Here is a 23,130-nt window from a genome sequence, read left to right as displayed (position 1 = left end):
GAGGTTGGGTGGAGCAGTTTTTGTTGGGTTCTGGGACTGATCGGGCACCATTAGGTGCCCTCCCATTTTATTGAGGAAGGCTATTGGGACTTCTCTGAACTGCTGAAAATAGAAAAGAAGCTGTAGTTACCATGTGCTAGAAGCTGCTGTAAGTGTAACCATCCTCAGAGACCTGAGGTCAACCCAGGGCACTGTGCAGCTAGCATGGGGAGCCTCCAGCTGCTCAAGGCTTCTGCATGCAGGAACTGGAGCTGGCAGCTCTGCTGTGTGATGGGAGGGAAGGGACATTCAGGCAGCCAGAGGTACACCAACACTTCTATGAGCACACCCGATGATCTCTTCGCCCCTCCTGTGGCTTGGTGAGAAGTGCGCTGTGCTCCAGCACCGCGCTTGGCCAGCTCCAGAGGACTGACGGACAGCTCTGCCATCAGAAGCCTCGTCAGAGATTAGAAGGATGCAAAGTTCCTTTCGCTGCAAATAATTCATGGTCTTTAGTTTTCATAGCTTCTTTTGAAATGTTGTCTTCAGCTGGAGTTTAGGTGATAGCTCTGTCAAAAGCTTTCTCAGTCAGCGAAACATTAATAAATAGTTCATGGGAAATATCATAACACATATATTATAAATATGACTTATCCTTGAAAAAGAACATAATTCAAAGTAATTGTTGGCAATCTGATTCAGAAAGGCTTTTCCCCCACTGCTGTGCATCATCTGCCAAAAGAAACTCCCAAGACTTTGAAAGTTAGACTCAGCGCGTGATGTGATGGGAAACAGATGGCAAACTTCACAGATTTCAGGTTTGGGCTATGCTGGGCAGCAAATTTCATTTTTTAAGGTAATGGTGATCTCATTTTTGAAATTGTTGTCAAAGGGTATTTTTTGTATAAATGTTTTTAAGACTGTAACATAAAGTGCTTGAATACTGGGGATTCATAGGTTCCCTCTCTGTTCTTTTGTTTAGTTTTTGTCTTTCAAATTAAAAGCAGATTTATTCAAGAATTTTATTTATTAAAAAAATTAATCCAGAATCTTTGCTTAATTTTTAAATGTTTATTAAGATAACTATTACTGTAAGATACATTGCAGCTTTGCAAAATATGGTCCGTAATTGTGTCTTCCCTGTAAGAACCAGTTATTTGTATACAGTCTTCAGGGCTCTGGAACACATTGTAGAACAGGGTTGGGTCTCACAGGATAAACCTATGAAGACAAACATGTAATACCAGTGTAAGATGATAAAATTATTTAGCAAGTTTAATTAGACTGGTATTCTTCCTCTAAAAGGACCTTTACACAAAAATATTTGTAACTAAATTAGTAATTGAGTATTTGTAAAAGCCTTGAAGTAAACTGAAGAGCCATGTCTGCTATCTTCATCCACAAATATATGCCAGAAGTCCTTATGGATGCAAAAAGAATCCATGCTATCCTGTATTTTTATCTCTTATATTTGACTAAGTTTTGAACTAGGAGAGAGCTACAGATTTCTTGGCTAGCGTTCCTTGCAACCCTGAAAATCATTTAAGCATCTCATCCTAAATCTTCGTACAGTTAAAATCCCGTTTGACTTCAATATGCATTGGGCTTCACGGTTGCAAGCATCACCTGCTGAGTTTGGCAAAGAGTACCTACTTAAGTGAACCGAAAAAAAAAATATATTTCATAATGTTGTCATAGAAATTCAATCTTCTGTCATCACAGAACCCCAGAAAGTGCTACACGTAGAGCTAACAATGATGCCAAGATCTCTTTATCTTTTTTTTTTTTTTTTTGTATTAAGTGTAATTTCTTTGGGAGGTGTGCACCAGCAGCCTTACAGGAAATATATATATATATATATTTGTGGATTTTTAGTCTTCAGAGTAAAAATTCTAACATGAAGGAAAGAGGTAGTGATGTGAACTAAACTTCCAGCAGCACGTTCCTCTCTGGCAGAAGCTGTATTTTTGCAGATAGACAACTTTGTGGAGATAAAGACACTGACCTCAGGAAAAAAGTGAATATGTTTGCATCGGAGTATCCTGATTTTTCTCACAATTTGTGCTTTTTCACAGGGTGAGATACCTTTGTGGGAAGGGCTTTACAGTGATGCTGCTCCTGCAGGGGTGGTACAGATGAGAAGGGAAGTGCCCAGAAATTCAAGGTAGGCTTCCAGAGTGGGTTTGATGCCTTGTCCACACTGGCTGTGTGAGCTGGGAAGCCAGGGGAGCAGACGTTGCCAAAAAAAAAAATCTGCTTTTCCATTTTGTTTCCAACCGGAACTTTTTAAGCTTGGCAGCAGTTCAGAACAAAGAGTTTCTCTGGTGCCCCAGGGCCCTTGCAGATCCGTGTCTGTTTTCTAGCTCCTTCCCAGATGCATTTGTGGTTGTTTAGCCATAGCCTACCTCCGTCCACTCTGCCTGCCCCAGTCAGTCATGCTGGTGCCCACCTGGCTTTCGCAGAGGTCGCTGTGTCAGCTCTGAAGAGACTTCAAACGCCTTAATTGAGGAGCTTCTAAAATCGTGGCATTTTATGAAGCCAAGGGTTTCAGTTTGGCTTTGGGCACATTTCTATCAACTTGTAAGCATGTGCTGCAGTTCCTTTTATTGAATGACAGGTGATATTACAGCAGTCAGTCAAGCGGCTGTTTTAAGATGCCTCAGATGATTTGTCTATGCTGCAGTGATTCATAGCTCCATTTTTATTTCATAATAAAGAGAAAGAGAGGAGGATTCTGCCTTCTGCTGCAGTCCTCACTGTGCTGGATTGCCTACCTGTATCCACAACCCCTTTTATCCTATTTTAAAGTTCAGCAGAAAAATAAATGTGCGGTATCACAGGAACTTCTTTATAAAATACGGATCTCGCACTTGATTCTGGCAATTGGCTCTTTGTTGCCTGCAAGTTGTCTTTAATACCTGGCTCTGTCTGGAGGGAGTTTTTGGCACCTTAAAGCAAATGTGGTGCAAAGCTGCCAAAAGCTTACTTTATCCAAATTCCTCAGTGTTTGAACTATTTTTTTTTTTTTTTTTTTTTCCTGCAGTATGTCTCTGCTTTGTATTTCATCCTGCAGCATGGCCCGTTCTTTGGGAAAATGTGCCGGCTCTGATACATCCCCAGCACCAGGTAGCTAAGTGTGCTAATGACGTGTCTTGTCCAGAGCAAAGCATTACTTCTCACAAAATATTGCTTTGTGCCATGAAACAGCAAGTAGAGTAAAACAGTGATAGATGAGAGACTTTACATACAATTTCACACTTCAGGTTCTGATTTATGAATGTTACTGATTTTACCAGAGAATTACGTGTTCTGCAGAAATCCTAAGGTTTAATTATTAAAGGTGGTGCTCATGTGCAACTCCAAAGTGAAGTCATAGCCTTTTTGAAAGTTTTCCTGTAAAAAATTTGCTGGGTTCTACACAGATGTATAAAATGAACTCACATAGAGAAGGGAAAAAAAAAGGAAAAAAAAGATTGGTGATGTCTCTGCTTAGGACAGTCCAAAAGACCATAGGTGTGGATCAATATGCAGTTAACACCATTAGATCATTTCAAGCAACATCAGAGAGAATATTAGAAAGCAAATCTAAAATAAATCCACTCTGAGTTGTAGGTAACTGTATGGAAAACATAGAGGCAACTAAAGGTTGGACTACAAAAGAGCTCGTATGTGGAGCTCTGTGCATTATATGGAGGGGTAGGTGCACCCTCAGTCCATCGGGAATTCCTCCTGTCTTCAGTCAAGCTGGGATTCTAAATAAAACATGAAAAAAATGCTGTTATCATCTAGACTGGCACCCATGACTTAATTTCCTGGTTTAAATTAACTCATGACATTTAGGAAATATTGACTAGATTCGAGAATTCTCAGCTTTAAACAATCAGTAAAGCATCATGATTAATTCTAGTCACTATTTTAAAAATATCTCTAATTTTAACTATATTTTTCTGTACCAGTGTCCAAGAACTGAATCTTATCTCTGTCTGCTGGCCTGAATAATACATTTTCAATCTTGTTCACCATGTAGTTTCTGGTAGGCTTTTAAGTTTGTTTTGATTTGCACTGCAAGGAACTCTGAGACTCAGAGACTCAAATACAGAATTTCTGAAGAATCAATCCAGGAACAGATATTATTTGATGTTTTCTCTGGTCCTCTGGAGAAAAATGGGAGTATGTTAATGAAATTGGCTGGGAAAAAAAAAAAAAAAAAAAAAAAAAAAAAAGGATATATTGTAAAAAGAGGAGGACGGCAATATCACAGAGAAATTTGTGGATGACATTTGACAAATAAATAGTAGAGGCTGTTTAAAACCTAAGAGCATGAAATGCGGTGCTATACGCTGAAGGATGAACAATTTGGAAATGAACAAATAGGAAAATGTTACTGGATGGAAATGATTGGTAAACGTGGAGGCATCACGTGGAGGCATCACTCACACTGGGACAGATGTAGAAGATAAACTTTAGGGATCTTAGAAAAGGAAGGGGAGATGGGAAATAGAGAGCAAATGAGTATGGGCAAACATTGTAAGTGGTCAGTTTATAGTGGCTTAATAAAATACCACTCACTGGCATGGTCACAATAACCACAGTGTGTGTGTTCCCTTCCTGCTCCTGTTGCATTGTGCGATGTACTTGTTCAAACTTCCTGCCGCGTGGTGGTGGTCCACCCACAAAGTACCTCGGGACAATCATCTCCAGACTGACCACGTGCAATCACTAGTCTTCATAGATAATCAAGCTCATTCTTTTGTTTGCCATGTGCATTTCTAGCTTTCCTTTTCTAAACAAAACACCATGACCCCAAATAAATGTTTCTTATAGTTTCACCTTTTATTAATAAACCTATAATCTTACAAAGGAGGACCTCTTTAGTTGGGCAATGATCTGGTCTTTATAAACTTGAGTTTGATTGGCATTAATTACACTTTCTTAGTTCCATGCTTAGTTCTGCTTATCCCCTTTAAATGTTGATAAAACACTATGGTTCTTCTGCTAATCCAGAAATTTGCTAGTTATTGAATAGGCGTTAAAAGTCAATGATAATAAATAAGATTTGTTTAAAACTTACCAAAAGAATGGGATTTTGCCAGACTGATTTTACAGTGCCTATATTTAATAACTGTTGCTTGGCATTTTCAATTAATTTTGAAAAATAAAGTGACTCATCATCTCATGAACAGAGTAAATCTCTTGGCTTTTAGCAGAATAACGAGTAGTCTATTATACAGTGAATTTATCTGTGTTGTTAGTTATTCTGCTGTTTTAGTCTAGTAACGGAGAAATCCCATTGGAATTGCTTATGGCTCTACCATGCATTAGTCTTTTGAGCTGTGGGATGGATGCTGTAAAAATATATATATATTTATTTTTAAAGTATACTTCTAAGGGCTTAACCTTAACTCTCTTCCTTATCAGTTTTCCAGTTTCCAACTTCTGCTTCAAATTCATTACATTGTTTTCCAGTTTCTTCGGACAGTCACGTATGTTATTTATTTGCTTTTCCTTTTTAAGCTTCTTTTCTACATATGTATATATATATATCTATATTCAGGTTTGATTGTATTTCTCTAATGCTGCATCTTTTCTACTTGTAATTTCAGTCAAAATGTTTCCTTCATCTTTTTGGCTCACTGATCCTTCCTAAATTATCAATTTATAAATTAGATTCAATGACCCTCACTATTCCAATGAATACTTTCCATCAGGATTTACTAAAAGCAACTAGGTCAAAAGCACCCATTGAGGGGAGCTAGAACATTTCATGTTACCTAGGCTCCTAGTACTGGCATATATGAAACTCAAGATTTCTGTATGTTTTGCTTAGTTTTATTTCCATCGTTGTGGTTTTGTGTGTAATGAGCTCATTCATTCATTCTTTGTACCAAACTTTTTATTGTTTTTGTACCTACTCTAACCAGTATCTTTCCTAGAAGATTTTTCAGTCAGATTTAATTCTTATTACACCATATTTGTCTAGAGAAGATGGACTCTAGACCCCCAAATCAAAACCATCTGCCTTACAGCGCTCATCTAGCCATTACTTTATGTTCCAATTTTTAGTTAGGATGATGCCATAAAAGTCACGTAAATACTTGCTTCTTCTGTTAAGGAGTTACCCTAAAGTAATCTACAGCCATTTATGTTCAGAAATAATTTGTTTTATTTTTAGAGAAATAGCAAACCGTCCTGCTGCTGTTGTGTCCCCAGTGAAGGCTCTTCCATTTGTACTGTGGCATCTCTTGCAGCACAGCGATGCATTCCTGCCTGCCTGGGCTACCTCCATGGACGTGACCATATCACTACTGGACCTTTTGACCTTCTCCAGCCAAGTACTGGAAACTTTCTGTTCGATCACATACATCCTCATAGGTTCCTGAGCAGGATATTCACAGGTGAGCTGGAACTGGCTGATAATTTATTGCCTGTGGAATTGTCTCTTTCCTTTTTCCTCGCATGCTTATCCTTGAGTGCTTCCAGACACACACAGAGCCACTGGTCCTGCAGTTTGATTTTGTGGTGCTACCCTAATGTGGGTATCCCACTCATTTACTTTGTTCCAGTTCTGTCCTTGTTCATTTTTACACAGCAAAGAAAGGAAGTGAAGACAACATGACACATCTGTAGCTCACAGCCACTGCCGTCACACGATGTGGAGTAAAGCTGCCAAGGAGAAGAGCCTCTTTCAGTCATTTTTCAGACTTCTTTGTTCATTAGTCACAGTTTTGACAAGCAGCTAACTCTCTTGAAGATTGTCTCCATCTCCATGCTAGAAAGAAATGACAAATCACTTAAAGTTTAGGCAACAAGTTGATCAGAGACTCAGCAGTGATAATGCTGCACTTCTTCGTGGTGGTAACAACCCCAGACACCTACCAAAATAGCTTGTCAGCTCTGCTTCATTTGAGTATTCAAACCATACAGGCAGTCAGATAATCTGGCAGACAAATAAAGTGCCTTGAACATGACTGCCTTTGACATCAGAGACTGAACTCCCCGTGTCTTCCAATATGCATTTTGTTTGCCTCACCCAGTTGCTACTCATGCCACTTGCTGATTTCCTATCCCCTTCTCTGCAGTATTGCACTGACTCAGGATTGATGACTTTGAAACTTGAAAAAAGCAAACTTTATAGCCTTTCCAAGTGTTTATAACTTGGTTTTTAATGCATGTACAGAGCCAAATTTTGGCTATGTAAGTTCTTGAGTCCCAAAGTCACTTGAGTGAGTATCCACATTTAGGAGTTAACAGCTTTCAAAGTGCATTTGATATCCCTTGGCAATCTTTTTTTTTTTTTTTTTTTTTTTTTTTTTTTATTAGATTTGTTTTTTTTTTTTTTTTTTTTTTAGGGTTTTTTTTTTCTTTTTTTTTTTTTTTTTTTTTTTTTTTCTGTTGCTTATGTCACACAGTAGATGAGAGAGCAGTGGCATAAAAAGAGAAGGTAATGTGTAGTAAAATGGAGAGAGCTATTAAGCGATTCTTCTCAAATAGGAAAGTTTACCTTGGAAAATTCACATACTAATCGTAGCTCAGGGACACACACTGTTTTATTAAAATGAAAACACGGTACTGCAGAGCATGAACTAAATAAAGAAATGATCTTGTGCTCCAATGACCAGCCATTATGCTATGTAAATACATGATCCCATATGTGCAAACAGTTGGTAGTAAAAATTTGTGTAGTTATTTTAATGTAGCAATGTAGAAAGACTAAAAAAAAGACTAATCATCTCTTACCTAATAAAGAACTTACCTATTTTTAATAGACTCCACTAGCAAGAGACTAGATGTGTATAAACTGGTATAACTGTCAGTACCAGCGTGGGTTCTCTTACCCATCAACAACTAAAGTTTTTCTACAAATAACCCTCAACCATCAGAGTGAAATCTAGATTTTGTGTCCTACCAGAAGTTCTGACATTCCAGGAGTTATTTTTGGTATGGAAATGTAAAAGTGTTTCCTTGCAATTCAAAGCCAGAGAGGGTCCTGGATATTTCTGGAATAACATTTCCCAACATTGTTCTGTTGACCACTTAGAGGCACATCCGTGTTACATTTCATTCCCTTATTCTATTGTTGATTGAGCAGCTCAGGGCAGATGCACTCAATCTTGCACAATACACAGTGGACTCTCCCTCCCTTCTCACAGTGTTTGCAATTGCCTCGACTCAGAATCCTCCCACACTGTGACCTCAGCTGACCAAGCAAGCTGTAATAATAGCTTTCTTCTTTGAGTGAGTATTCATTTTTCAGGATAATCATGACGATTAAAGCCTACCTGTGTTTTGCGCAGGAAATAAAAAATAGCCAGTGTTATAAAATTCTGAAGAATGTTACCATTAAAGCTACAATAAGCAAGAAAAATAAAATTGCAGGCTCTCAGTCCTCTTTCTGGCATTGCCCCACCGTGGTGCAGTATCAGTTAAAACACTGGGCTTATGGAGTTTTGTACTTTTCTGGTTTTAAACTGCTTTGGAATTTTTGAATGAAATCTCCATTCTTTCCACTTAACATTTTTGTATTCGGTGTATCTCTAATGCTGTATTAATTAATTCCACCCTTAGAATAAAATGCTAATATAGTGAAGTGACCATGGGGTTGTATCTTTGTACACCAATAGAGTTCACTATTGTTTTACTGTTGTTGAAACTCAGAAGTGCAGGAATAAATATAACCTTGTGAATCTTGTGCACTGGGAGGGAATAATAAAATTCTATTTTTGAAGTTAAAATAGATAGCAGTATAAAACATAAGATACAAACTGATTGCTTTATTCTTTTTGTAACTTCACGGAGTACCAAAAATTTAGTTCATAGTTTTAATTGCAGGGTTGATACAGGAATCTTGTTAGCTGTCCTCAGTTCCTTCCAAATTATATATCTGGGGGTGTGTGTCTGAAATGCAGTCACAATATCATGTCATTTTTTAGACTTTTTTTAGACGGGGATGAATTGGTCTGAAATAGCAGAGCTCCATAATGATCAGTCTGGTTTCATACATATTGAGCAAATACACATCCAAGCTAGCAGCTCTGAGTGTGAGGGTAGCCTTCTAATCCACCGACCATTAAGGCAAAGCAGAGAGCACATGAAACTCTTCTCTTTATGGTGATGTTAATCTCAATATTTCTGGTTTTTATCTTCAGAATGCTATTCTTCAATGGCTCAATGCATATTCTGTGAAACAAAATCCAGTGTATTTCCAGTCAGTATGAAAAACTGAGCCGAGATGGAATTGAAGTTCAAAACTTGCTAACCACAACATGCATCAGTTACCACTTACGTACTGAAACTGGGTATCTGCTGTGTTACTTTTTGGTTTTCTAGGAACCCAGAATTACGATTCTGTGCCTGGCAAAACCACACCAGTATACGCAGCTTATCGCATAAACCTGCATAAACTCACTGCAGGAATGAGACAGTCTTCCATTACCTGGTGGCAGTGGATGTTATTTGCTGGCAGTCCTCCCACAGAAGCGGCTCGGAAAGCACCATCAGGCTGCTGAGGCCAAAACCACGGTGTGCTGGGGCTGGGGGCCTGTGAGGTGGAGTGCGGATAGGATTCAGTTGCTGTGGATGTTTCGGGATTTGGGGGTTAAACTTAAACCTCCTTTGGTGGAGGGAACCTTTGAATCGGAGCGCAGCATTTGCTTAGGGCATGGTTCAACCACTGGGCTACAATATAAAATACAGGACACCTAGCACCTAAAAGTTGTTTAGGTTATAAATTTATGCAACTATTAGCTGCTAGGTGGGGAAGGACACCTGACTTCACAGACTCTGTGTGTTTTCAAGCTCTCACCCCATCTGACAAAATTCTTAACATATTTCAGTTTTACACCTCGATTCTTAACTTGTTCAGGTGCAGAACAGGATGTGAATTGACTGAACAGCATTTGTGAGCATCATTATCTGGTTGATGAACCAGGTTCCTTCTTGAGAAAGAGATGCTGGAACTGTAACCAGCCAAATGCTGCTGAAGCTTTTTCTACATAATTTCTATTTGAAATATTCTTTTCAGTCCTACTGTTTTCTCTCCTACGGTCTGATAGACCCAAATCTGTCTTCAGTTTTGCTATTGCTTTAGATATTTCTCTTCCCATTCTCACTGTATCCATGATGCTTTTTCTTCTTATGAATAGATTGTTCCCCATCCTATCATACTGTTATTTTGTTGTGCTTTCCTGTTTACATTTATATCTTTCAGATCAATCTCCACTTACTTGAACAACAGCTCCCCTTCAAATCATAGCGCAGGGGAAGGAATTTATCATTCAAATAAACACGAAGGAATGCTTTTATTTTCTAATCACATTTAAATATTAGCTCTTCTAAAAATAACCAATTTAAGGTACTGTATGAAAATACAAGTTGCTAATGGGTAATACTTTCAAATTATTCTCAATTTCCTGCATTCTAGGCCAAGTCCAATTTAGTTAATTATTGGTTGCATCTTATTCTGACTGTGCTACATTTAGAGAGGAAGAGGAAACTGAGACTTTGATTAAACTTTCATAACAACTAATTGCAAACCAAAAAGCAGTAAAATTCAGTTTTGGAAAAGTAACAAATTGGATTTTGCTGTGATAGTTTTCTTGTGTGGTACATGCGTAATAGTGTGAAATCACTATGAAATTGCCATTGTTCTTCTCCTGTACAGTACCCAGAAATTCTTTTAATGCACTCTTTCCAGGTAATTTACTCTGGAGAGCAAGGAGGTGTTACAACATGGTAAAATGAGATTTCAGTAGAAAACTGTTTCTGATTTCAGGCCGCTGTTGTGTTCCCACTGGTTAGCATGGCAGCGGAGGCTGCAGAGGCTTTAAGCTCACAGGGAGGCTGAGTTTTGAGTCGGGTAATTTCCATTTAAATACAGGTAAACTGCTTCTTCTAAATTAGTAAATGTGAACTGACAGTGGGAAAGGACAGGGCACTTATTAATCCTTTATGTATGTTATAGTTGAAGCTGACTGAGAAATTAAGGAAATCTAGAATGGCTTATCTCTCTCTCTAAAGGAAATCAGCTTTGTAAGTGTGTTGTCAGCACATGTTACCTCCCCACTTACTGTAACACCTCACGGAAGCTGCATCTGCCCTGCATTCGTTCTGAGATGTTTTGGTGGGGCAATCTGCACTAGGCATATTGTTTTATTTCTTCCAGTCAAAAGGCCAGTAATATTAAAAGAGATATTTTTATTTTAACGTATTATACATTATTTGGTCCTGATTTTCCATTATGTTGCACCATTCTTGTTGAAATCAAAAAATTGCACCAGAGCAAAGAGAAAAGGGGGAAACAAGCCCATGAGGAGGTCAAAGAATTGTTTAAAATGGAGGAACAGTGTTTATTACTGAGATGATTATTAAAATGATATTTAATTCTTGGAGCGAGAGCGAGATGAATACTTACTGAGGAATATTGAGTAGGGTAATGTTGCTTCAGATATATGGTAAGGAAATCAGTCAACAAGTTATGCTAATTGCATCACTTGAGAGGGATACAGGTTATATTTTTGGAGCAGCATGTTTTAAGTCATCATGTGCATTCATAACGCTGAAAGGTGAATAAGCAGACCTTTGCCTCCCTTTCTAGTGCACGCAAGAGCCATTCCCTTGGTGGCCTTGGTGGGCAGGGCCGTCTGCGAGAGTATCAGGCACCAGACATTTCCCACGTACCAGGACCTGTCTCACCCCAAGAGGAACTTTCTGGAGCTCTCCACAAGCTGTGAGGATTGCCTGTGTCACTTGTCATGACACTGGGGGATTTTAGGTGGGAGCTGATTCTAGGTTAGCCCCTGGGGTCTGACCTGGAAGGTTTTGGAAGAGTGGAGTTTAAAATGTGTTACTGTCTTGCTCAGCATCTCTCTGCCTGTTACAATCTATAGACCGTGAATGTGATAATTTGCAAACATTCCCATGCAAATATTGCTATTTTGTTTTGTCAATACGGGCAAGTCATGTTGTTGTGTTTGCAGTAAATACTGATTGCATACAGGGGATTTGTTTCAGAAAGCCTCAGACCGTGTTGCTGGCAGCATGGTCCCACCCAGAAGAGCCCTGTGGTCTTGCAGAAGAGACGGGAGCAGCTGGCTCACATAGGGAGGGTCACGGCTCTGCCGGGTCAGACTCACCTGGGCTTTGTAGATCCTCTTATTGAATTCTTTCTTCTCTACTTGGGATAATCTCATGATTTTTTCCCTGGCTCTAATCCAAAGGGATTAAAGATTAGCAGTCCCATAAATCTCAACCTCTCTGATATTTGTGCCTGAGAATGCCACATGTTACTGATACCGTGCATCTTGTCTTCCCTTCCAATTCTCTTTCAATTCATTTTTTCCCAAATTGAATTTATTTCAATTCTTCTCTATTCAAAGTAAAATTTAATTTAATGGTTTTAACTCAGAGATATAATTTCAGATATGGTGCTGAGAAGCGTACTTCAGCGTTTCTGATTTCTCTTGTTGTTCTAAGGAAAAGCAGCCACCAACAAAGCAACCCCAGTGCTGTTGAAGCACCAGTCTTTCTTGGGAGACTTGAAAGTAAGAGAGAAAAAAATAGCACTAATTGTCTTTGGATTTGAGAAGATGTGAAAAAAGGTGAATCTTCTATAACTGGAGAGCAAAAGCTGTCCAACAGTACTTTCTTCTAATAATAATAATTTTAAAAGTTTTAATTTTAAATATTATTAAATAGCCTGTAAAACATATCTAAACATAAGTAAACATGCAAATAAATTCTGTTTTTATTTTGGCTAGTTTTATCTGGTCTATGCTTTTTCAATTTACAAATTTTCATCACTAGTACGCTCATGAAATGTGTGTCTATCCACATACCTGGTAGTTTTAATACACTTCAGAAGATTTGTAACCACTAAGGTAATTTATATCTGATAGCTTGTGGTACTTCCAGATGCAACAACAAAATGAAATGATTTACAGGCATTGCTAGACTACTTAGAAAAAAAAAAAAAAAAAAAAAAAAAAAAGTCATCAAATGTCTGCCACATTGTGACAGTTCTCTAAAGTGATTTTTATTTCTCATATTTTCTCTGAAAAGCTAAGAGGAAAGTGTTAGGAGCTTTTATTTCAGTCTTTCTAATGATTCATAATTAACGTCGCAGGAAAATGATATTTTTAACTTCAGATTTGCATTGCACGTCAAAACTGATTGCTTAGTCTTTACAGAACTCTATTATCAAAATCCTGTGAAGGTAGTGAGTATTTTTTTCTGTACCTGGGTCCAGCAGGGGGCAGAGGGGAAGCAGCGCCCACCCTGCTGCAGTCGCACAAGGCGGGATGGAGAGCTGGGGTGCACAGAGGGTGTTTGTTGGAGGAGTGGTGCTGCTGCGGGCTGGGAGGAAAAGGAGAGGTCAGCAGCATGTTCTTCTTTGACTTTGGTATAGATGTGAACACTGGGCACTTTCATTCTTTGCATAGTTATTTACTAACAACACACAGAAAGAAAATAAATATATATATATACAAACAAACAAAAAAAATATTCTGCTGAAGCTGTCCATAAGTTTTGTTAATCTTTTTTCCTCTTTGTTGCAGTGCAGATGTTCTGAGGTTCAGAATGGCAGTGAACTTCCATGAGGACAAGGAGTAAAAGGTAGATATCTTTGGTATTGATTTCCTTGTCCCAGACGTCCCCAAATCTTACAAAGGGTAACATTTAAATAAAATAACCACACGGGCAGCAAAACAGCTTTCTGTGCAGAGGCCAATGTGTACAGTCAGGTCTCCCTGTAAACAGGCACTCGCCAATGGGCTCAGGTCAGGATGATTCTAAAACCCATGTTTAGAGGATGGAAGAGAGATGAAGGCATAACATTTGAGAGATACACTTCATTTATCATATATTTGATTTCTTTAACCCCACTGAAATGAACAGATTAACTTCCTCTGTTACACTCCAGAGGAAGACTGGAGTAACACAGGATGTAATCAAACCACATCTTAATTCTGCTCACTCCTCAATTTCTTTTCGAATACTGAATGCAGAGTCTGCTAAAATAATAAAAGGCTGTGTTATTTAATACAGAGTTGTTAAAAACATTTAAATCCTGTCTGGATCATTGTGCACATTATTATTATTTTTAGTATTACACAAGTGTATTTCTTGATACAAACAAATGAAATTGCTTTTGTGTATATAAAATATAATTATACTCCACAAGGGATAAAGCAGTAAATGCCATGTTTAAGTGCTCGATGTGCATTGTTTACCATTTAAACTATTGATTAAAGATGCAAATAATCTGTTCTGCATCATTTTGTAATAATCACATTTCTTCCTAGGAATATAGCCCTACTGCATGTGCTATGTGTTGTTGATGCACCAAGGACTGCAGCAGATTAAAAGTGCAAAAGATGACTGAGTGTTGTTGGTGTGCATCCCTTGATTTGGAGGCAACTCTTCCTCAAGGTTTCTCTGGAAACTTGAGAATGAGTTTCCCAAACTAGCTGATTGCTAAAATATGGACAACCAGAGGGAAAACTATGTTTTCTCTGTCTGTAAAATATGTGCTAGGGATGAGCTCAGGAGTTATAAACTGATCGGCTTTACTTCAGTACTTGGAACATTGGCTGAAAAACAGCTATAGAGTTATAATGAGCATGATACTATAAGGACAAAACAGCACTGCTCCCAAAAGGAAAATTCTCTTTCCTCCAGGATGTCAGCAAAATAACAGATAACCAAGAAGTGATAGATATAATTTATTTTGGGTTTTAAAAAGCTCAAGAGGCTATTAAGGAAGCTAAGAGTAATCACAGTGTAGGACATAATGGACTTTCATGGACTAGAAACTGATTAAGAGAGAGAAACAAAGAATGAAGTAAGTACATTTAGCAAGTTAAAAAAAAAAAAAATGGACTGAAAACTTAATTCTATTTCAATATCTAATGGATTTTATTTATGGCATTGGGTGATAAATTGTCATAAATACACCCAGGATTCCAATAAATGGTTAGCAAAAAAGTCTTTTCTGTGAGTCCAAACAAACTGCTCCTCATTTTGTTTTTTTGCAGCTTCACTCAAATGCCACTAGTTACCATCCTCAGGAAATCTACATAGCTGCAGATGGGAAAAGTTGTTATAACTTGATGGATTAATAGGTGCTAAAGTCCTAAAAGTCAACCTTTGTTTACTTAGTTCTATTATTAGAATGATAGCTAGTGTAATAATGAATATGGATACAAAAATGTAATTAAATATAATTTAAAAAATTAGAGCTGTTATAGGGGTAAAATTACAATAGATCATCTAGTTTATGTTTATGTCCAAATAAAATAGTTTTTTCAGGAATGCTTTTGATTGTGTTGTGGAAGCAGCTTTTAAGTGAAACTTCTAAGTGGCAGCATTTCATGAGCATTTCATGAGTTTTGGTTTCTCTGATTTCATGGGTTGTATTGTTACGGCTTGTATATACCTTGAGCTCTTCAAATCAAATATTTTGGCATGAAATACTATTCTCTGAACATAAGACTGTTTCATAAAACAAGATGTATTTCAGTTTTAGTCTCTAGGCTGCACATGTGTGTGTGAATTCATGCACACAGGCATGGAAAGGAACGGTCACACTGTTAGATGGCAGGAGATGTTTTATGTGTTGGATGCACTTTGCAATGGCTGTCACGTCATGGGAAGGTTGCAGGAAAGCTGTCGAACGAATGAAGGGCTTCTACAAAAACAGATAAAAATATATTAGAGTGAATAATTTCCAATAAATAATATTTTGACTGAATATTAGGAAAAAAGGCTTTTAATTCAGGGCAGTGAAAGACACAAATGGTTTACAGACAGAGGTTAAAGACACCACTCCACTGGGTATTGTCAGAGCTGGACAAACATCCCTGAGGGTGGATGCAACAGCAATGCTAATTTAATTCAAAACAGTTGTCTTGAAATTTTAGCTCAATTATTTTAATTGGTGAAACATTTCAGGATAGTGAGTGGTTGGAGTCTCCGCTTTGAGGGTTATCAAAAGAGGCAAATGTGCTCTTTGGGACACTTGTAGTTGTCTGAATTTCTGTTATTAGTGGTATTATGAATTTTAGCTTCTTAATGAACTACTCAGAAGCATTTTAAGTTTCAGAATCCCCTGCCCTAGCCTCTCTCTTGTTATAGTCTTGCAACATCATAACTCTGTTGCACTTATTCAAGGCTAGTGTAGGTCTTGGAGATCCTGCATCAGTTTCAAGGAGTGGTTTTGGTTTGGGCCTTGGTAAGTTTAAATAGTTGCAGTCTTCCATATAAAGCTTCCATTATCATTCAAATGGCAAGGATTCATTCACTGTGTTAAATTCCACAGATGTATTGATTTTTGTCATATGTTAGGAGGTGTTTCTTAGTCCCATAGGTCTTTTTAGCTTTAATATTAGACAGTCTGAACTTGTGTTTGACATTCTGTAAAATTATGTTTCTATGTCTCTCTGAGGGTTGAACAGAGGGTGAGTATGTTCTATCACTGCATCTCAGGATGTTTCTATTTAATGATGTTAACTCCCTTTTACTTAATTAGGGACTTAGTGCTATCAAGACAGTCATGCAGATTTTATGACAAGTGTGCAGAGATGCTGCTTCATTCTGTTCCTTGGATGGATGAATAGTTTTTGACGCAAGTCTTTTTGAACACCTTTGTTCTTTATCATTTTATAAAGAACACCTAGTGTGCTATTTCAGTGGAAAAAAAAATGTGCTTATATGTACCAGGGGATGATGATTTGATGTAACAATAATAATAAAATATGCTTATGTGATCGTATCATTTTCATTGCATGCGGGTGGAAACAGAAACTTCTGTTTTTGATGAGATGCTGATGATGAATAATCAGCTTCGCATCCTAGAGAGGTAAACACAATCTGTGTCGGAATGTATATCAAGGGAAATCCTTCATGTATTTTCATGAGTCTTTGGGCACGGGTGATATTCTTAGATTCTTTTCCAGCTTGATTCTCTTTCATTCAGCCCACTCATTTTTATTACAGAGGTCGGCCGCACATCACAGCAGGGTGGGGGCTTGGGCTGGGTCTGCCCTGGTTGGCAAGGAATAGTTACATAAATAATGTTTGCAGCTAAGTTTTTAATATTAAGAAAGCAATGTTGTAGAACTGGGCACTCAACTGCCACTTCACCTGAAAAACGCATTAAAGGCTGCAGTGATGCAGATACAGGTTAAGCGTCACATCAATCCAATTCTCAACCTAAGCATATTTATGAAGAAAATGATAAATACATCCTAAGTCATCTTTCCTTATGATCTTTTTTAATACTAATTATTGCACTAAGCATTCAATAAGTAAGGCAATGTATTTCACATCCCAATACCACCTGAATTTTACCACCTGTGTTCCAGGAGAAATTTTCCCGTGTAATGAAAGAAATTTTGCCATAATGTAGCATCATGCAAAATGGTAGCATGTAGTATGTCCAAACAGACATGTTAAGAACATGAAAATAAATAGTTTGAATAGTAGAAGTAATTTATATAGCTCAGTTTGTTAGTGAAATTTGTCATAACTTTATTTTTCCCTCTCTAATTTTCTTAAACAGCTGTGTGGTCCTTTGCTTGTGTTTACCAAATAATCTTCTCTTTTTCAGTAGAAATTCCTAAATGATTTTCTAGATTTTTAAACTTCTGATGCTCCTACTAACCAAGGGTATAAAAGATACCATAGAGAGAAAAAAAGACAGAGGCCTAGTAATCTTCCTAGTAATGAGCATCTTCCTAGTAATGACCACTAAATGCTGCAGTCATTGTAGAAATTGGAATAAGTTACAATGATGTGCAAATTAATTATGAGAAACATAAGTGTTGTAGAGTCTTACCTGGTATTTGGGTCTGTTCTGCAAAAATTGATTTTCCATTTTTAACCCATAATTAAAAAAAAAAAAAAAAGGAGAAACAAACAAACAACCAAACAAAAAAGCACAGACAAACTAAATTGTTGGGTTGTAAGCGGTATGGGCTTTCTGTAGGATTCTAGAGTGCTGATTCAAAACAAGATTTTCTGTTTCAAAGCAGTTCAGATTTTCCTAGGAGAATGAGATATTTTCTTATTATTTTTTTTTTTTTTTAGTTATATATTTTACGATATAAATTTTACTTGTTGTCTTACCACAGCAATATTTGAGGCTAATAATACTGATGCTGAAGAAATCTCTCTTGTGCATTTTATCTAGTGTTATCATGGTGTTTAGAAATCATTTGCAGAATGTAAGTCATCAGAATGTTAATGTTTATGGATTTGTTTGCATTTAGTTTTCTGTTTGCAAGAATAATGGAATTTGTCCATACTGTTCTGATGTTGCTGTATAGTTTGGCCCAGATATGAACAAAAATGCTTTTATCGTAGTATCATAGGCATCTTTATGATTCATGTATTAATAAATTCTCTTTACTTGAAGTCAAGGTTGTAGTACTTAGGTCACAAAGACCATAGGTGGAATAAGTACTAGAATTTAAGAGGTTAAATATGTGTTCACATGGTTAGTAATGGATAACTAGTGGTGTATGGGGGCATTTGGAAGATACCAGTCGAGAAAAAATACTTAATTTCTCTGCTGTGTTATGATTCACTCTAGTCCAGATATTTTGGGGGTAGTGAGAAGGTTCTGCAGACCTGTAACTTTTAGGTATGCCTGGCATAAAAGTAAGCTGATGAAACTAGCTTCACAAGGAAAGTACTTACCAAGCAGTTCTTCCCTTTGACATTGACTTTTCCTTTTCCTTTTTTATTTTTTTATTTTTTTTTATTCCTAGAAAAACACAATATTTTAGTGGTTGTTTGGTTTTTATTTTGTTTTGTTTTCTTTTGTTTTTTTCTGAAACATACCATTTGAAACATACTATTGATTTCCCAATAAAATGCAAAAGAAAGTCAACATAATTAAAACAAGGGCAACTGTAATACATAGAACAACTAGAGTTTACCAGGGGGAGATGATAAAACTCCCAGTTTCTGCAGCATGGCTTTACCCCCACTGGTACCTCCTCCAGAAGGCAAACTGTAATCATGAAAGAGTTTGTGGTGAATGTTCATTTTCAGGCTGGGTAACAGATGGTGCTCGGCTGCCTATGACTAATACAGATAATTTTTTCCTCTTCATACTGTGAGTGCAACATATTCCAAGATCCAGAAAGCCATTATGCCTGGAAAAGTGGCTGTGCTGCACAGAGAAGCAGTTCTTTTGCAGACCACTAAGCAGCTGGTGTGTATTGAGTGCTCCGCTTTAATCTCTTTTTCTGACTTACTGCCCTAGGTGTTTGAATCTGGCATGACTTGTTCCTCTCTCTTCTCTGAAATCCCTCCGTGATTGCAGGGAAATTCTAGAAGCCCAGAACACACAGGTATTGTGCGTTGTCTCCTGCAGCTCCACAGAGACAGCCCAATTCAGCAGTGCTCAGGTTTTGTTGCTTACATACTAGTCAAATGAAAAAGAATCACTCTTCATTACATCTCTTCTCTCTCTCATCCATCAGAGAACACACCTTTTAATTGCTTTCTGGTGTTACTTGAAAAGGCAAGTGCCAACTGTGATGCTATGTATGTCGTCATATTTTTGGCCTGTTTCATAGCTATTACGAGAAGAATATGTTGCAGTGAATGGTGTGTGAATCTGGTTTTAATCACTTCGCTAACGCAAAAGGATCATTATTTTGGTGTAGGTAATGTCAGATTAAGATATGAACCAAAATCTTCTGGATTGAAAATTTTCATCCTTCAGGTCGACAAAAGTCAAAACTGTAAAAAATAAGATGAAATTCATAAAAGCATAAGGTCACCATAAGCATGCAAGTTTTCTTGTATTTTTAGCCAACAGTAAAGTTAACGCATTGCACCAAATATTAAATCTTTAATGATTTGTACAAAAGTTTTGTACAGAAACGGTCCCATATAAAAGTCCTGCTGGGAAAGAAGAAGCTAAAAGCTAAAGGTTTTGTAAACCTTCAGACCTTTTTCTTTTGTGCTGCTGTTGGTTTATCAAAATCATTTTGAAAGCGAGAGGGTTTCAATTCACATTGTAAAAAATAAATAAATAAATAAATAAATAAATAAATAAATAAAAACTCATTCTTTTCTTACCAATACTAACGCCTGCAATGGTATTATGGTGTGAGTAAACAATTATGTCCATATAATATTTTTGAACTCTTCTATCCTCACTTTGTTTCTTTCATCAGCCGTTTTTCATTATTATCCTAGAAACTAGATTCTCGTGGTAAAGTGTTTGTTTTTTATGTGGAAGGGGAGAGAGAGAGGGAGATGGCGTGCTGCTTTGTTTTGTTTTTCTTCTGTTTGCAGTTCTTGCTGCAATTAAAGTTTGCCCAGCGAATGGGCACACCATAAAGATATAAATAGTTTTATTGGTAACGACTGTTCTAGGAAGGAGCACCATCAGGTGCCTCAGGACTGAGTGAAGGGCAGAGGGGAGGACAGGGAATGCTTCTTCCTGCAGTAACCACTTGGAAACATGAGGATAAATGGCTGGAAAATGGATAAGAAATAAAATGAAAATAATAAATATCCAGTTGTTGAGTTTTCATAGCCAGTATACTTGAACAAGTCAATCTGCTGCTTCCTAACAGCTTCAGCTGGAGGTTCACCATTAAAAGCTGAAACTCCAACCAACCACCCAAAAACAGAGAAATGCAGAGCACCAAGATGTTTGACTCCTGAAGAGCCATGGCACGGCTGTTCTCTGCCTGTCCCACTGCTCCTGACAGCAGCTGCCTCCTCGCCGGGGTGTCACCGGCCAACATCTGCCACATCTCTGTCGGTCTGGAAGGCGATGTAGGTTCCCCGAAGCAGTGCCTGAAAGCTGTGCTCTGGTGCCGAGTTCCCGCTGACATGACGGAAGTCAAACACTGCTCAGCTGCACTGAAGAATTATTTTCTTCATTAAATTCCTTTACTAATTGGTCCGTAATCTCAGCTTAAAAGCCTCCTGGTAAAAACTCACGGCTGCCATCGGCTATGAAATTATGCAATCCTTAGTTTAAATTCATTAAATAGTTATGTGGAAAGGGGAGCAAGCCATCTGTAATAAGCTAAAATTGCTGACACAGTACTCATAATAGGTTCTTTCCCAGAGGTTTTTATTGCAGTTATATAAGAAATCATTGACTTACAAAGTTCAAAGAAACTTTCAAAATAGATCTTTTTTTGTTATATTTTTGAGAGATGTAGCAGGAGACCATGATGATATTGTTCATAGTAATTAGAGCTGTGAAACCTTGGGAAAATATGCCTAGAGACAAGGGAAACTTTTTTTTTTTATTATTTACAGGGAGTTTGAAGAATACTTTAAAGTGGAGGAATGCACTTAAAATCCAAGTTGGAGTAGCCACTGTTTCTGGAAGTCACTGCAGTTAGGTATGCATTAGGCCTTTTAACAGTGATTCATAGGAAAATAATAATGCAGACCTCAGCTACAAAACCTTCATGCTCTTGTGCAATGCAGTTCTAGATTTTGGGTCCTGTTATGATACACAGGTAACTCCATAGTGAAACCAGTGGGATTATTACGTGGGTAATTCCAGGCTGCAACTGAAGAACATGGAGTCACGGTCTGGAGCAGAAGATGCCTTCCTCTGCTTCCAGCATGAGCCCCACGTTGTAGTAAATAGTACAACCGACGGTTTCTCTGTGTTGGACAACAGAAGTAGTGTGCTGGTCAGCACGATAGAAATGAAATCCAGGAGCAGAGCAGGCCTGGGGTTTATTGGAGTTGGTTCAGCTTGAGGTTAGAAGACAGCATTGGAAACGAGCTGGGGAAATGAGCTGTTCAGATAACTCTTTTACCTTTTTCTGTGGGCTAGCTACAGAAAAAAAATACCACTCTGGGGATTTGATGTACTTTGTTTCATTATTCTTGTTACAGCAAACACTTAAATAATGCCTTTTTTTTTAGCTCAGCTCTATCTCCCTGACTTGGGCATTTATTGCATTATATTCCAGTCCGTACTTTCTAACCTCTTGATCATACAGCTATTAATATTCACTCTGGGCCAATGTTATCACTCTGTGAATAAACGCACTGAGAAATGGTTTCTTTCACAGTCTCCACTGCAAATGACATCCTGACCTCTAGAGCAGCAGATTCATTAATTTTGGCAGAAAATCACAATTTCTACTTTAAAAGTATTGATTTCCCAAGAAAATACTGAAATGCCTTGTCATTAACACCTATTTAGACAACTACAGCAATAGTATAGCTAGGTCATTTATGCAAGATTAACCAATTAATGCTGCTCTTTTATTTTATTTTATTTATTTTTTACTTTGTAAGAGGAGGCCCTGTGAGCACATATACAATAACCAGTGAACATCAGTTAGAATTCTTTTTCATCAGCATCCATAAATAAAACTCGTAGCCTAAGGGAGAAAAAATCCAATTTTCTCTGTTTCAGGAAAAAGTCTGAATAGTCAATGAACCTTGTACCATGCCAACCCACATTCAAGATTACTTCAACTAAATCCAGTAAGAGCTGTATTTTTTCTTCATTTTTTTTTCTTTTTAGTAGAGATCTAGAAATGTAAGCAAACAACTTTACAAATAAATTAGGACCCAATAATAGTAAATAGAATTTAAACAGCAGTTCCAAAAAAAAAAAAAAAAAAAAAAAAAAAAAAGAGTTTACAGAGAAAGGGAACTAAAGGATCGTCTGTAGCCCTTTACAGTTGCAATATCTGAGAGTATTTAACATAGATTGATTATTAGTTTTTTTTTTTTTTTTTTTTTTTTCAGATTCTTAGCAAAGATTTTCTTTTAGAAAACTGATAGAATGGAGATTCCCCAAAATTTTAATGGGCCTATCCTATAAAATTTGGTCTGCATTTTTTGTCTGTAGCTTTAGACTTTCCTATGAGATCAGGTGCCTGCATCTTGACTATTTAAATGTAATTCCTTGTTTGCTGAGTCTGTTGCATGCAGATGCGTGATGGATTTAGTCAAGGACTCTAAACTGTTTCTGCTACAAGTGGTAATGTTCAGTACCTACTGTTCTGTAACTGTATTAAACTGTATCAGCTACAGCTCCTTTTTATTCATGAAATTATTGCTAGGTCCATCCTATAATGAAAGCATAAATAACTTAGTTTTAACCAGTTCTTTTTTTTTTTTCTTTTTTTTTTTCTTTTTTTT

The 23,130-nt window shown here is 37.4% G+C and overlaps 2 long non-coding RNA genes across 4 annotated transcripts in view; both read left to right on the top strand.

The window, feature by feature from the left end:
* Nucleotides 1-2,058: 2,058 nt before the first annotated feature.
* Nucleotides 2,059-7,252, top strand: LOC118171647. Its single transcript, XR_004753292.1, has 3 exons — nucleotides 2,059-3,105; nucleotides 6,152-6,374; nucleotides 6,569-7,252. It is a non-coding gene; the product is annotated as an uncharacterized LOC118171647 (long non-coding RNA).
* Nucleotides 7,253-7,369: 117 nt separating this feature from the next.
* LOC118171648 overlaps nucleotides 7,370-23,130 on the top strand; it is a 45,054-nt gene continuing 29,293 nt past the window's right edge. Inside the window, exons 1-3 of one of the 3 annotated variants that reach the window (XR_004753295.1) lie at nucleotides 7,370-10,834; nucleotides 13,538-13,590; nucleotides 19,247-19,362. This is a non-coding gene — a long non-coding RNA (uncharacterized LOC118171648). Of the gene's footprint in view, nucleotides 10,835-13,537; nucleotides 13,591-14,279; nucleotides 14,365-19,246; nucleotides 19,363-23,130 lie in introns of those variants that run through there. The other 2 variants (XR_004753294.1, XR_004753293.1) reach the window with 2 other exon arrangements.

Source organism: Oxyura jamaicensis, chromosome 9, assembly GCF_011077185.1.
Source record: "Oxyura jamaicensis isolate SHBP4307 breed ruddy duck chromosome 9, BPBGC_Ojam_1.0, whole genome shotgun sequence".
NCBI classification, from domain to species: Eukaryota; Metazoa; Chordata; class Aves; order Anseriformes; family Anatidae; genus Oxyura; species Oxyura jamaicensis.
The sequence above is the reverse complement of the archived record's forward strand: the minus strand, read 5'-3'. Positions and strand labels throughout refer to the sequence as shown.